Raw genomic sequence first — 12,546 nt, 5'->3', positions numbered from 1 at the left:
GACACATTTAGCACTGTGCTGGCCATTCCGATGTGTGCTCTCTTGGCTCCACTGTGGGCTGGTGGGGGCAGGAGGGTGGTGGGGAGGAAAGGAGAGTCAGTGTGAGATGGGAGAGAGTGGAACTGCAGATGGAAGTCTGTGTGGTCTAGTTTAAGGGTCTCACACTCCAACTGTATATTTGTTCTAAGTTTATATTATTCCCCTGGTTGCATAATTACTTCCCAAGTCATTGTTTCTCTGTAAAGAGCCTTGTGACCCCAAACCCTGGGGCTCTTCTATTTACTTACTTTGTGCCTTTGAATAAGTTACTCTTCCTCTCTGAACCTCAGTTTCCCCATCTGTAAAGGGGGGAATTGAATTGGATGTTCTCTAAGCTTCTTTCCCTCTTAAGACCTTCAGTTGTAGTTCAGTCTTTCAGTCAATTCCTCATGACTCAAGTTGGGGTTTTCTTAACAAAGATATTTAAATAGTTTTCAATTTCTGTCACCAGCTCATTTTACAGATAAGGAAACTGAGGCAAGCAGGGTTAAGTGAGAGTGAAGGACTTGTCTAGAGCAATGCATCTATTAAGTGTCTGAAGCCAGATTTGAACTTCAGAAGTTGAATTGTTCTGACTCCCAGCTCAGCACTCTGTGCACTATTATAGCATAATCTAGATGCATGGCTTAGGATTTGAAAAAGAGCTCTATGTAAAGAAACTCAAAGATTTTTTCCCCATCTACCTTTAATTCTACAGAAAATGCATTTGACTGAGAGTCAGCATTTCTTGTTCAGTCATTTAATCAAGTTCAACCCTTCTTGAGGATATTGTCCATGGGATATTCTTGGCAAAGATACTGGGATGATTGGCCATTTTCTTCTCCAGTGGATTAGTTGAGTGACCCTGGGCAAGTCACTTAACCGTGTTTGCCTCAGTTTTCTTATCTGTAAAATAAGCTGGAGAAAGAAATGGCAAACCATTCCAGTGTCTCTGCCAAGAAAACCCCAAATGGGGGTCATGAAAAATCAGACAGGACTGAACAACAAGTGCAATAAGAGCCTCTCTAGCTTAGAATCTATGATAGTATGATCTTAATCCCAACTTAGCTGTTGGCTGGTTATGTGACCTTTCCTTTCTTTAGACACTAAACCTTTCTATGCCTTAGCCTATATGAGACTAAAAATACAGAACAGTTTCTGGTCTGCATTAATGGAGGGTATTTCCTTCCTCACTAGTAATTCCCTATATCAAGAAAATCACAAATATAGACAAAAAAAAAATCAGATCACTATGATAATTGTGCAGGGGGGGCGGAATGCAAAAGATGATTTAGGCATATGCCCTTCCTTTCTTGAAATGTGTACAATCTAAATGACAGCCTAGGACATCATAAGATTTAAAACTCAGAGAGTCCTTAGGGACTTTCTTTATCTGTAAAGGTTGCTTTGAGGGTATATGGAGTATACAAAGAGAGGGAAGTTGAATCTTTGGGCAAAATTGTAAAATTTGCCTTTGAAATTAACCTTGTCTTCTTCACCATCCCTCTTTTCAGCACTAGTTCCTCCAACTTTAAAGTGATAGGGCTTCCTTTTGACCCTGACCTGTCAGGGATCCTTACTACAATACTTTAAGCGGGTTTAGGTTCAAACTCTTTTTTCTACATCAAAATTCATTCTTTGTTAATAACCATCTTGGAAAGGATCTGATCAATGAATTCACAGACAGTTATGATGTCAGGGTTTGAAGGGTTCAATATTCCTTTAGTTGAGCAGCATCACATTCAGATAGAAAGATATTTTTATGGGCTGCTCATTGACTTAGAAAGTCACAAATTAACAAAAATAGTTGTTTTAATTTTTACTTATTTTGTTAAATATCCCCCAATTATATTTTCAGTTGAGTCTGACTACATGAAAGCATTTCCAAGTTGGACATTTCTGCTTTGTTCTAACTCCCCCATTTAATGTTTTATTTTCAGAATTAGATTATTGGCCTTCAACTGAATTTCCCCTTGTGGCAATGCAAACCAATTAAACAAAAATATTTGACAGAGAAATGAGTCTGATGATATATATGCCATGGTTTGTCTGTATAATCCCCTCATCTTCCTGTAAAGGTTTAAAGAATAATTTCTCTAGCACCCTCATTGGTATTTCCATTACTCAGAGTTGATCGTCCTTTGGGGGGTCTTTTCATTGCACTGCTGCAGTCATTGTACATATTGCTCTCTTGATCTTATTTCACCCTGCCTCAGTTCAAGCATATCTTCCTTTGTTTTTCCGAATTCCTGATGTTCGTTATTTCTACTGCCAAATAATATTTCATTACACTCATATGGGGCATGCAGCCTCACTCCACTGACATGGTTAAGCCCTGTGAAGTGTTAATGACTATTCCAGTTAATAATAACAACTGAAATTTATATAGTGCCTTAAGATTTGGAGAGCATTTTACACAAGATCTCATCTGATTCTTCTAACATCCCATTCAAGGCAAATACTATGGTTAATATTGTCCACATTTTACAGTTGGAAAAAGTGAGGCTTAGAGAAATTAAAATGACTTGAACAGGGTAGATGCAACTAATGTCAGAAGCAGAATTTGAACTCAGGTCTCTTCTAATTTCAAATCTAGTACTCTGTGAAATTTTAAGCAACAGTAGTAGATAGATGGGATCAATCATTTGTGGGGGGAGGGAGCAATTTAAAGCCCCTCAAATCATATAATATAAGCAGCATTATTAATACCTTAATTATTTAATTAATTAAAATTTAATTAATAAACCAGGCCTGCCTTCTAGTTTTCTACCATAACTTCTTGATTTTGGGGAGATCGTTAAGGTGTAGTATGGTCCTGTAATGCTGATTATATGACACTTGTTCCCTAAACTAAAGGTTAAGTCTCCTGAATCACAGAGGTACAAAATGGATTTGAAGAAAAGTAGCATAAATCCATAAAAGAGACCTCATCTTAAACTCAGAGATGTGAGTTCAAATTTAGCCTTTTTCCACTTGCTGCTTGTGCGAGATTTGGGCAAATAATTTTTAACTCCTTTGGACTTTATTTTTCTATTATCCTATCATTTTATGGCCTGGGTAAAAATCTCATCCCTAGATTTATTTCTTTGATGAAGTAATTTCCTCTTTCTGGGCCTCATTTATAAGGGAAGAGAAGAAGCATTTATTTATCACCTACTATGTGCTTAGCATTATGCTAAAATGCTTGGATAATAAAAATAACTAACATTTATGTAGTAATTACTATGTACCAGGATTTATTCTAAATTCTTTCCAATTATTATCTCTTTTGGTTTTCAAACAATCCATTATCCTTGAGTAAACTGAGGTAGACCCTGTACCAAGCTAATCTGAGGCTGATTTTGAACTCAGATCTTCTTGACTCCAGATTTAACAATCTACCCACTGTGCAATCTAGCATGTTGTGTTAGATTTTATTTAAGGTCCATTCCAGTTGTCACATTCAATCTATGCAATGTTCTGGGTAGTGTTTGAGTTTTTCCAGTCACAGGGCTAGTCAGCAGGATAGCTTCATATGAGCAGGGATCATATGTTATCTAAACTTTCCATCTCCCCCAGAGTCTTGCACACAGTAGGCACTTTCATAAATATTTGTTTAATTGAATTGCATTGAGTATGTGATATCACACTGGGAAAAGGAAAAGCTTTGCTGCACCTGAGCTGGGGTACAGGGAGTGAGGGGGATAGACAAGGCATATATACAGTGAAGCCTTGTATCAGGAATGGGGCTGCAGAAGGGGAGAGTGAAGGGAAGTGGGTAGGGGTGCTGATGGGAGAAAGGGGCCAAGAGGAGTGGGGGGTGGGATAGGGAAGGGATTTCTGCCTGTTGGCAGGCAGCCCCAAGTCAGGACATTTTATTTCTGCTGTCATAGGCAATAAATGTCTTGCCCCAAAGCTGAAATAATGACAATAAATACTGCATATTCCAGGCCCCCGGGGCGACTTTTTGGAAAATGAAATTGATCGTTTCCCCAGGCCCAGCCTCCTGTTCTACAAAGAGAAAAACAGTCACCTCAGTTTCCCCAGATGTTGCTAACAAGCTCTGGGTTTCTCCTTCCTCACTTCTACACTTTGTAAGCATCATAGATTTATATCAGGGAGGAAACTCCCGGGCCATTGAGTCTAATGCCCTCATTTTGATCAAGGAGCAAAGTGAGACCCAGAGAGAATTTGTTTAGATCAAGTAACTAGCAGTACGTGTGAGTATGTGTGTGGATGCTGACCCAATGGAGCAGACCCAAGGCTAAGCCACTTGCCCAGCCATGCTTTGGTCTCTTGATAAAGGTCATGTTTAGCTAGAGATTTCTAGTTAGACTCTATATGCCTTGTTTTGTAATTTTACTCCCATCCCCTTAATGCAGAAAGAAGAAGAGTTTTTCAATGAAATGCTAAATGGCAACTGAATTTTTCATTGGAAAATTTCCTCTTCTTCAGCTGGTAAAAAGACTGGAAATTATTCATGCTCAGGCAGAGCACTGTGCACACTCATAATAACTGGGCTCTAATAGTCAAATTCAATCCTTTTATAATTGCAATAATAATTTTTTAAAAAAGCATCAGGATCTTTCATTCATTTTTAACTCTCCATGACCCCATTTGGGGGTTTTCTTGGCAAAAGAAGTGGTTTGCCATTTCCTTTTCCATCTTATTTTATAGATGAGGAAACTGAGGTACACAGGGTTATGTGAGTTGCCCAGAGTCATTCAGAGACTAAGTATCAGAAGCCAGACTTGAACTAAGGAAGAGCAGTCTTCCTGATTTCAAGCCTGGTGCTCTCTCCACTGCACTTCCTAGTGAATTCCCTCTACAAATACAGATCATCAGTTGTTCCACTACCTCTATATTCTTAGACAGTTGCTGAAAGCACAAATAGAGCAAATAATTTGTTTAAGGTCATATAACCAGATTGTGTTAAGTCAGGATTTATTCCTGTCTTTAAGATTGGCTACCTCTCTTATGATGTAAAGTTATCTATTATATGTAATCTGTATTTCTTTCACTATATCTTGTGCTGTTGGGCATCTAAAGTTTGCAGCCTTTTCCATCCCTTACCCACTCCTTCCACATCATCCAAGGTACAAGGTGCTTACAAGAATTCAATAACTTTTATTAATAAATATTTGCTAATTGAATCAGTTCATGACTTATCCAACTCTCATTTTATAAATAAGAAAGGAGAAAAGAACCTTTGTAATGGGCCAGAACTCTGGAGAAATGTACTTGAAATAAGGATTGTAGTTAACAAGGTGTTAACTAAGTGGAATTGATAAGACAATGGTTATCTAGTTTAACATGTGAGTTCTCTAGTTCAATATGATTGATTTAATCTTACAACAAATAATGATTCCCTAGTGATATAGTGATTGGTTTATACTCAGTGTACTTTGATGATGTAATAGAGCATATAAAATGGGGACAAACTCAGACAGAGAGGGAAGACTTGACCAGCCTCTGGTAGCTCGCCTGCCTTCTGCATTCCTTCACTGAGTTCAAAGTCCATCTGAAGGTCCCCCAGAAAGCTAGCCCAGCCCCAGGTGAAGGAGACGGACTATGAAGGACATGTTAAGGCTTTGGACTTTATCCCTGACTATTCTCGTGGTGATTATTCGCTGAGACCAAGGCTGGTCTGAAGGCCTTCCAGAGAGCTAGCCAAGACATTGCAGACCTTGCTGCGAGAATGAGGTCTCCTGACTTTAAGACCAATGAGCCTTTCAACCCATCATACTGGTTGAATAATGGAGATCAGAGAGGATAGGTTTGAAGTTTACATGTGTGTGTGTATATACATATACACACATATGTATGTATATATTCACAATGATATAAGATATTATACACATGTATATATATATCTCTGTATATATACATATTTGGATACATGTACACATGCATAATATGTATTAGAAATATGGAGCATTTACAGACATCATCCTTTTATTAAGATGCTGACACCCTCTAAAAACATTAGGGATCTCCTATCTAGAGATGAAGGAGGCCTGGAGTGTATGAGGACATTCTATGTTGGTCTTTGTGGAATTCTTATCTGAGGAAGCAAAGTGAATTTTTTACTAAAAGTGAATGAGTGAAACCATGTGGTAATGGAGGAAGAAGATGGGTGTTCCTTCTTTCCCTTCAGAAGCTAAAAAATAACTTTGTCTTTTTTTTTTGCTCCTTTTTTTCTGTTCTAGGTGCAAGGAGCAGATTCATCTTCAGAATTTAGGAACCTAGGCCATGGGTATTCAGTCCAGCAGAATCTAGAAGCTGATGCTAGTTTGACTTGAGTTTGGTAGGACCAATGCCATGTAGGAACTGTGTTAAATTTTGAGCCTAAACTTTTTTCCTGGCAATGTTCCTGAGGTTTTTGGGGAAATATTTGTAAGTTTGTTCTTGATTGATCTATGAAGTAAATATTCTTTTGTAAAAATTATCCATATGAAGTGGTTAAATGTGATTGGGATGCTAGTCCCTGGGGGTTTAAAATAGAAGGACCCAGCCAATTGGTTGGAAATGATGACAGAGAAAAAAGCATATCCTACAACCTCAAGGTCCCTGAGAAGTGGGTAACAGGCCTGAAAGAAATGTCACAGTGTTATATACACATGCAACAAATTTTTGATAAAAATAAACACAAGATCACTTAAAGAGTTGGAAAATACTCACAATTAGGAAAGAGGGTAAGAAAAGTTTATTATAAGAGTTGTTCTGAGTGGAGCCTTGAAAGAAGTCAGAAATTCTAAGAGAGATGGAAAGGAAGAAATACATTCTAATTCTGTAGAATGGCTTTTATAAAAAAGTTTGGAGTCAGAGATGATGAATTGTATCTGAAAAGTAAGAATGGGTAAAAGACAGAAACATGAATTAATGTGGAAAAGTAGATTGGTTCTAGACTGTGAATGGCATAATGTCAAGATAAGGAGTTTGAATTTAATTATAGAAATAATAGGGAGCCAGTGAAGATTCTTGAGCAGGGGAATGACTTGCTAAGAATGAAGGAAGATTATTTTAGCAGCTATGCTGAAGATGATTTGAAATGGAAGAGACTGGAAGTAGGAAAATAGATTAAGAGGCTATTGTTAGAATGCCAAGTGATAAAAGCCAGAATTAGGGTGTGACTGGGTGAATAAAAAGAGATAGATATGAAACACTGATAAGATTTGGCAGCTAATTAGATATGGGGTGAGAAACATGTGAAACAAAGCTCCAAGATTATAAATATGAGCAATAAATGCCCTCAACATAAAAAAGGGAAATTTAGACGAAGGGCTGGGTTTAGGGGAATGGTAGATTTCTGAGTGAAGATTATATCCACCACCTCAGGAAAATCAGACTTCTGGAGGCCAGAGATGCTCCTCTCATTGGCTCCTTGGCCACAAGATGGCAACAGAGCTTTATGTCATTTCAAAGCCTATTTAGGGCGTTAGGCTCTGCTGAATGACCAAGCCTGATGCCCCAAATTCTAATGTTTCCAGACTGCAGTTATAAATACAGACAACTCTGGGTCTGGACTTTCCAGTCTCTCAATACAAAAAGTCTTGAAAGGAGCTTGCAAATGAATGAATTTACATGTGTCTTCTGCCTATTCTGTTTCCCTGCCTGTGGTCAAATTTCCAATGAAACTGCAGGCTAGATGGGGGACTCTGCCAATTTTCTTTCCTTTTCAATCAATGAGAAAGGTTTAAGTATTTTTTCTATATCCAGGATTGTTCTAGACACTGATGGAAGGATGAGGTGGAGAGGGCAAAATGAGATCCAGAAAAAGGATATGTTTTCTGCTCCCTTGGAGCTGGCAGTCTAGTAAAGGGGGACAGCTAAGGTATTAAACAATTGAAAAACAAAATGAGACAGTATGTAATTACTGCTAAATTATTTGGCACAAACTGCATTTTTTCTATTAAATAAAAACCTATAGTGAGATTTTTCTTTTGAAATAATATTACATAAAAATTATATTATGATTGGATTTAGAACTTTATAAGATCTTATATCACTCATCCAGAATAACCTTCTTATTTAACATGTGAGGAAATGAAAGTTCAATGAATTTAAAGTAAGTTTCCAATGTCACAAAGCTTAGAAAAGGTAAAACCAGAATTTGAACCAAATATTCTGATGCCATATATATATATTTTTTTTACTTAGGTCAGGGGTCTACAAAAATGTGATAATTTTTCTTAGCTTTCAGGCTATAGGGTAGTCTGAATTTGACATACCAATCATCGTTTGCTAACTCCTTTTTTTGTGGTTGAGTCACTTAAGTAATGTCTGACTCTTTGGGACCCCATTTGGTGTTTTCTGGACAAAAATACTAGAGTTGTTTGCAATTTTCTTCTCCAGCTCATTTTACAGATGAAGAATCTGAGGCAAACAGGTTAAGTGACTTGTCCAGGGTCACAAAGAAAAGCCAGAAATAACACAACAATTTTACATAGGGAGGCTGAAAGCCAAGAGGTGTGTTACCAATCACAGTTATATGTGAAAAACAGGAACATGGGAAAATGATTTGAAAGAGGCCAATAATTTCTTTGTTTTCACTTTCCTGTTCTTTTTCTATTGAAGACCCAGAGGGCCTTGGAGGCTGAAGGAAAAGCTCTAAATGTTGAGTCTTGGTGGCTCCCTGCTTCTCTCTTGTGTTGTTTTCAATTCTGCCAGTTACTGGGCATTCACCAAAAATAGTCAGCCAACAAATGGCCTTTATCTCAGGGTCCTCAATTGAGGTGACTCTGACTTAGGGTGAAAAAGTCTTTGTTATTCCTGTTTAACTCTATGTGGTCGTGGTATGCTTCTAAATCCATTTCTTAGGAATAAACTAACCTTTTCTCAATAGTACAAATAAGCTAAAACCAAGAGTCCTATCCAATATAATCATAATTAAAGCAAATATAACTATTGTCACAAATCCATTATGGCTCATTTTACTGTTCTCAAAGTAGGGCTGGAATTACCCAGATGCTAATCACTTTAAATGTGTTCTCTTTGAGCTTTGCCACAGTATTCCAATAAGTTTCACACCATATTTAGCTCCAGCTTTCTCCTTGATAGTTTTATGTTTCATGTGTTTTGTCAAAAGGAAGCTTAGAAAATGGTATGTAATATCTTTATCCATTGGTTCATTTTGATCTCTGAATTCAAAAGCCTTTAGCTGTATATTAAGAATTTTATATTTATCTAGTCCAAGTTGTATTTTGATATCACTGGGTGAAGATTGCATGAAAAGAAGGAGCTATTTCATATTATTTTGGGGAAGGTTGTATTGTATTTGTAGAGATGTAATCTATGTACTCCAAGTGACTAATAAGATCCTTTGGGTCAACTTCCTCTTTAATTTGGCAGCCATACTTAATTCTATTAAGCTGAAATGATACTGGATTTAATAGTAGGAAGAACCAAAATGGGCTTAAACTGTTTTCCTGAAAATTGCCATGATTGTAATTGTCCTTGATACTATTATTATTATTATTATCTTGGCAGCATTTTAAAGTAAAGAATAGTTTTCCATGTGAACATCAAATACTCTATCATTATTTTTATGCTTGGGTCTATTTTATACATTTTCAGTATATGAATGAGCTATGAAAAAGGCATTGAGTCAAAAGCTTTGCAAAATTTATGATTGTTATTAGTAATACTTTTTAAAGACATTTTCATCTTTTTTTTTAATCAGGTTCAGATAAAGTAATTCCAAGAAAAAAGTCACTATCTTGCTAACTTTCTTTAAAATTTAATGTTTTATAGACTATTAAGCAGATAGATAAAATGATTGCTTTTTGTAATTGAATAAAAATATCAGGATGCTAAGTAATTTTCTGTACTCTTATAGAAAGTGTTTTCAGAACAACTATAATAGCAAAAGGCATGAATAGGAATGAAATGTATATCATCCTGGTTCCATATGGCTTTAATTTCTTCCTCTAGGTCTCTAGATTTTGAATATTTTCCCTACTTGATTTAGTTTGAAGATTGCAAATATTTAATATGGTGGCATCTATTAAAAACATATTCTTAACTTTTTATGGATCCATATTTTGAGTAGGCATTTATAGGCAAAAGTTATTTTTGCAATAATGCTTTAGTTTTTAACCATAGTTTATTTGTTGAATTCTCAAAGATGTTTTGGAGTTTCTATTTTTATAGGGCAGCTAGGTGGCACTGGATAGAATGCTGAGCCTAGAGTCAGGAAGACAACTAGTGGGACCCGGGGCAAGTCACTTTACATTGTTTGCCTCAGTTTCCTTATCTATAAAATGAGCTGGAAAAGGAAATGGCAAACCACTTTAGTATCTCTGCCAAGAAATCCTTAAATGGAGTCATGAAGATCTGGACAAAATATTTTTATTGTAGTAATTTTTTATTCTCTGTTAGTTTAGAAGAGATTGCAAGCTTTTGATGTATTATTCTAGCTCTTTGATTATGTCCTTCTAAGTATCTGATAGGTAATTTTTGCAACCTGCAATGATATGTTTCCAATGCTCCATTGCACAACCTATATTAATCATTGTCTGTATGAGCTTTCTGTAAATTTTGGTGGTAATGAACTGATTCTAAATTGTTTCATAAACCCCTTCACTTCTAAAAATAAATTTGTGCAATTCAGCCGTTTGTTCAACATTTTTGTTTAAGCTATTATTACTTGGGTTCATGTGGCTGCCTACAATCTTAGCTATTTATTAGTCTCCATAAAAATCACCTTTTATATATATATATATCATCTATTGTCATCCTTTGCTATTGATTTGTGAAATGAGATCTCTTTGTTCCAAAAATACTTCTTTAAATCTTTAATCTATATTAATCCTGTGTTCTGACAATGTCTATGAAAAAGCTTCCTTCTTGAATGAGAAGTGTTCATTTTTACTGGCTTTGGATGATGAGCCCTGTGTTTCATTAACATAGTAGGGAGGTTTTGTTCTAATGCTTTCTAGGTTAGTTGCTGTTCACTTTACTGTAGCAAAAATTAGGTGTTAAGACTGGACTACATAGGTGCTAATTGCTCTTTTTCTCTTTTCTTCCTGTCAAGCTTTGACTTCAAAATGCAGTCAACATAAGATAACATCCTTGACTTCCCCATGTGATGGTGTTATATTTATTCAATCTTAAGGTAGAAGATGGAGATATTTCCAAGTACACCTTTTATCCATTGGCTCAGTTTGATCTTTATATTCAAGCTCAAAGCTTTGTCTCTGTTGTTCCTTGATACACATTAAAATTTTTACACTTGTTGAGGTCAAATTATATTTTGATAACATAGGGGAAAGTTTCTGTGGGAGAAAGTAGATTTTAAGATGCTTTTCAGTGGAATAATACAGTTCAGTGTCATTCATATACATCAAGACCTTAAACATTTGTTATGGCTTCCTCTGATTTAAATTATTTTGTTATTCTTTTAGTCTTGTTTGACTCTTCGTGACTACATTTGGTATTTTCTTGGCAAAGATATTGGAGTGATTTGTTATTTCTTTCTCCAGCTCATTTTACAAATGAGGAAACTGAGACAAATGAAGTTAAGTGATGTGTTCTGGATCATACTAAGAAGGATATAAGGTTGGATTTGAACTCAGGTTTGACTCCAAGCCAGAGCACTATGCACTACTTCTTTCAGTTCTATTCAGAAGTGATGATCTGGATTTAAGGATAAGCAGAACCATCAGGAGGTTTAAACTTTTTCTTTGAAAGAAGTAATTTATGCATATGTGTGTTTGTGCGTATATATATATATAAAATTATTGAGTTGGTGGCATCTTCTAAATAGAGTACAGATCTCCAACTAGAAGTCGGGAGATTTAATCTAACCAAAAAATAAGTACACCAGTGATCTCTTCAAATGTGGGTCAATTATGGGTTTTTGTACTTGATACAACATATTCACAACTTGTGTCATTCAAAAAAACCAACTTACTAAATACTTACAAGAAAACATAAATACATTAACTGAAGGGTAGAAAGGGTACGCCAAAATGTTTAGAGTCATAAAAAAAAACTTATTATTGACTAAATTATTGAACACAAAAATCTGAAAATGTCATAAATTTATATTGTCTTTATTGAAATTCTCATCTTTATTCTATATTTGTGATTTACTCAAGTACTGCAAATGTCTAAAGTAGAAGCAAGCCTAGTGAGAACTCTGGAATGCTTTTATTGCATCCAATAAATCATACAGTATATGCCTGTTGTCAACTTACTACATAAGAAAGTTCTTGTTATTGACACTGTTATTATAATTTTATTTGAGACTTGGGACTTTGTGCATGATACTTCCAGTGTGAAAACTCTTGCCATCAATGGAGACATGCAGGGAGTTTGTGCATGATATTTCCAGTGTGAAAACTCCTTCCATCAATGGAGACATGCAAACTGTAACTTATAATCTTAGACCTAAAACTATAATATTTGTATTTGTAATATTTCAGATAAGATACTGTCAATAATACATCAATGACATAATTATATTGTATGTATAAGATGGTGTTTTATAATTTTATAATTATATAATAATACATTAACATTTGGAACAACTAGATGGCATAGTGG

Source organism: Sminthopsis crassicaudata, chromosome 4, assembly GCF_048593235.1.
Source record: "Sminthopsis crassicaudata isolate SCR6 chromosome 4, ASM4859323v1, whole genome shotgun sequence".
Classification (NCBI taxonomy): Eukaryota; Metazoa; Chordata; class Mammalia; order Dasyuromorphia; family Dasyuridae; genus Sminthopsis; species Sminthopsis crassicaudata.
The sequence above is the reverse complement of the archived record's forward strand: the minus strand, read 5'-3'. Positions refer to the sequence as shown.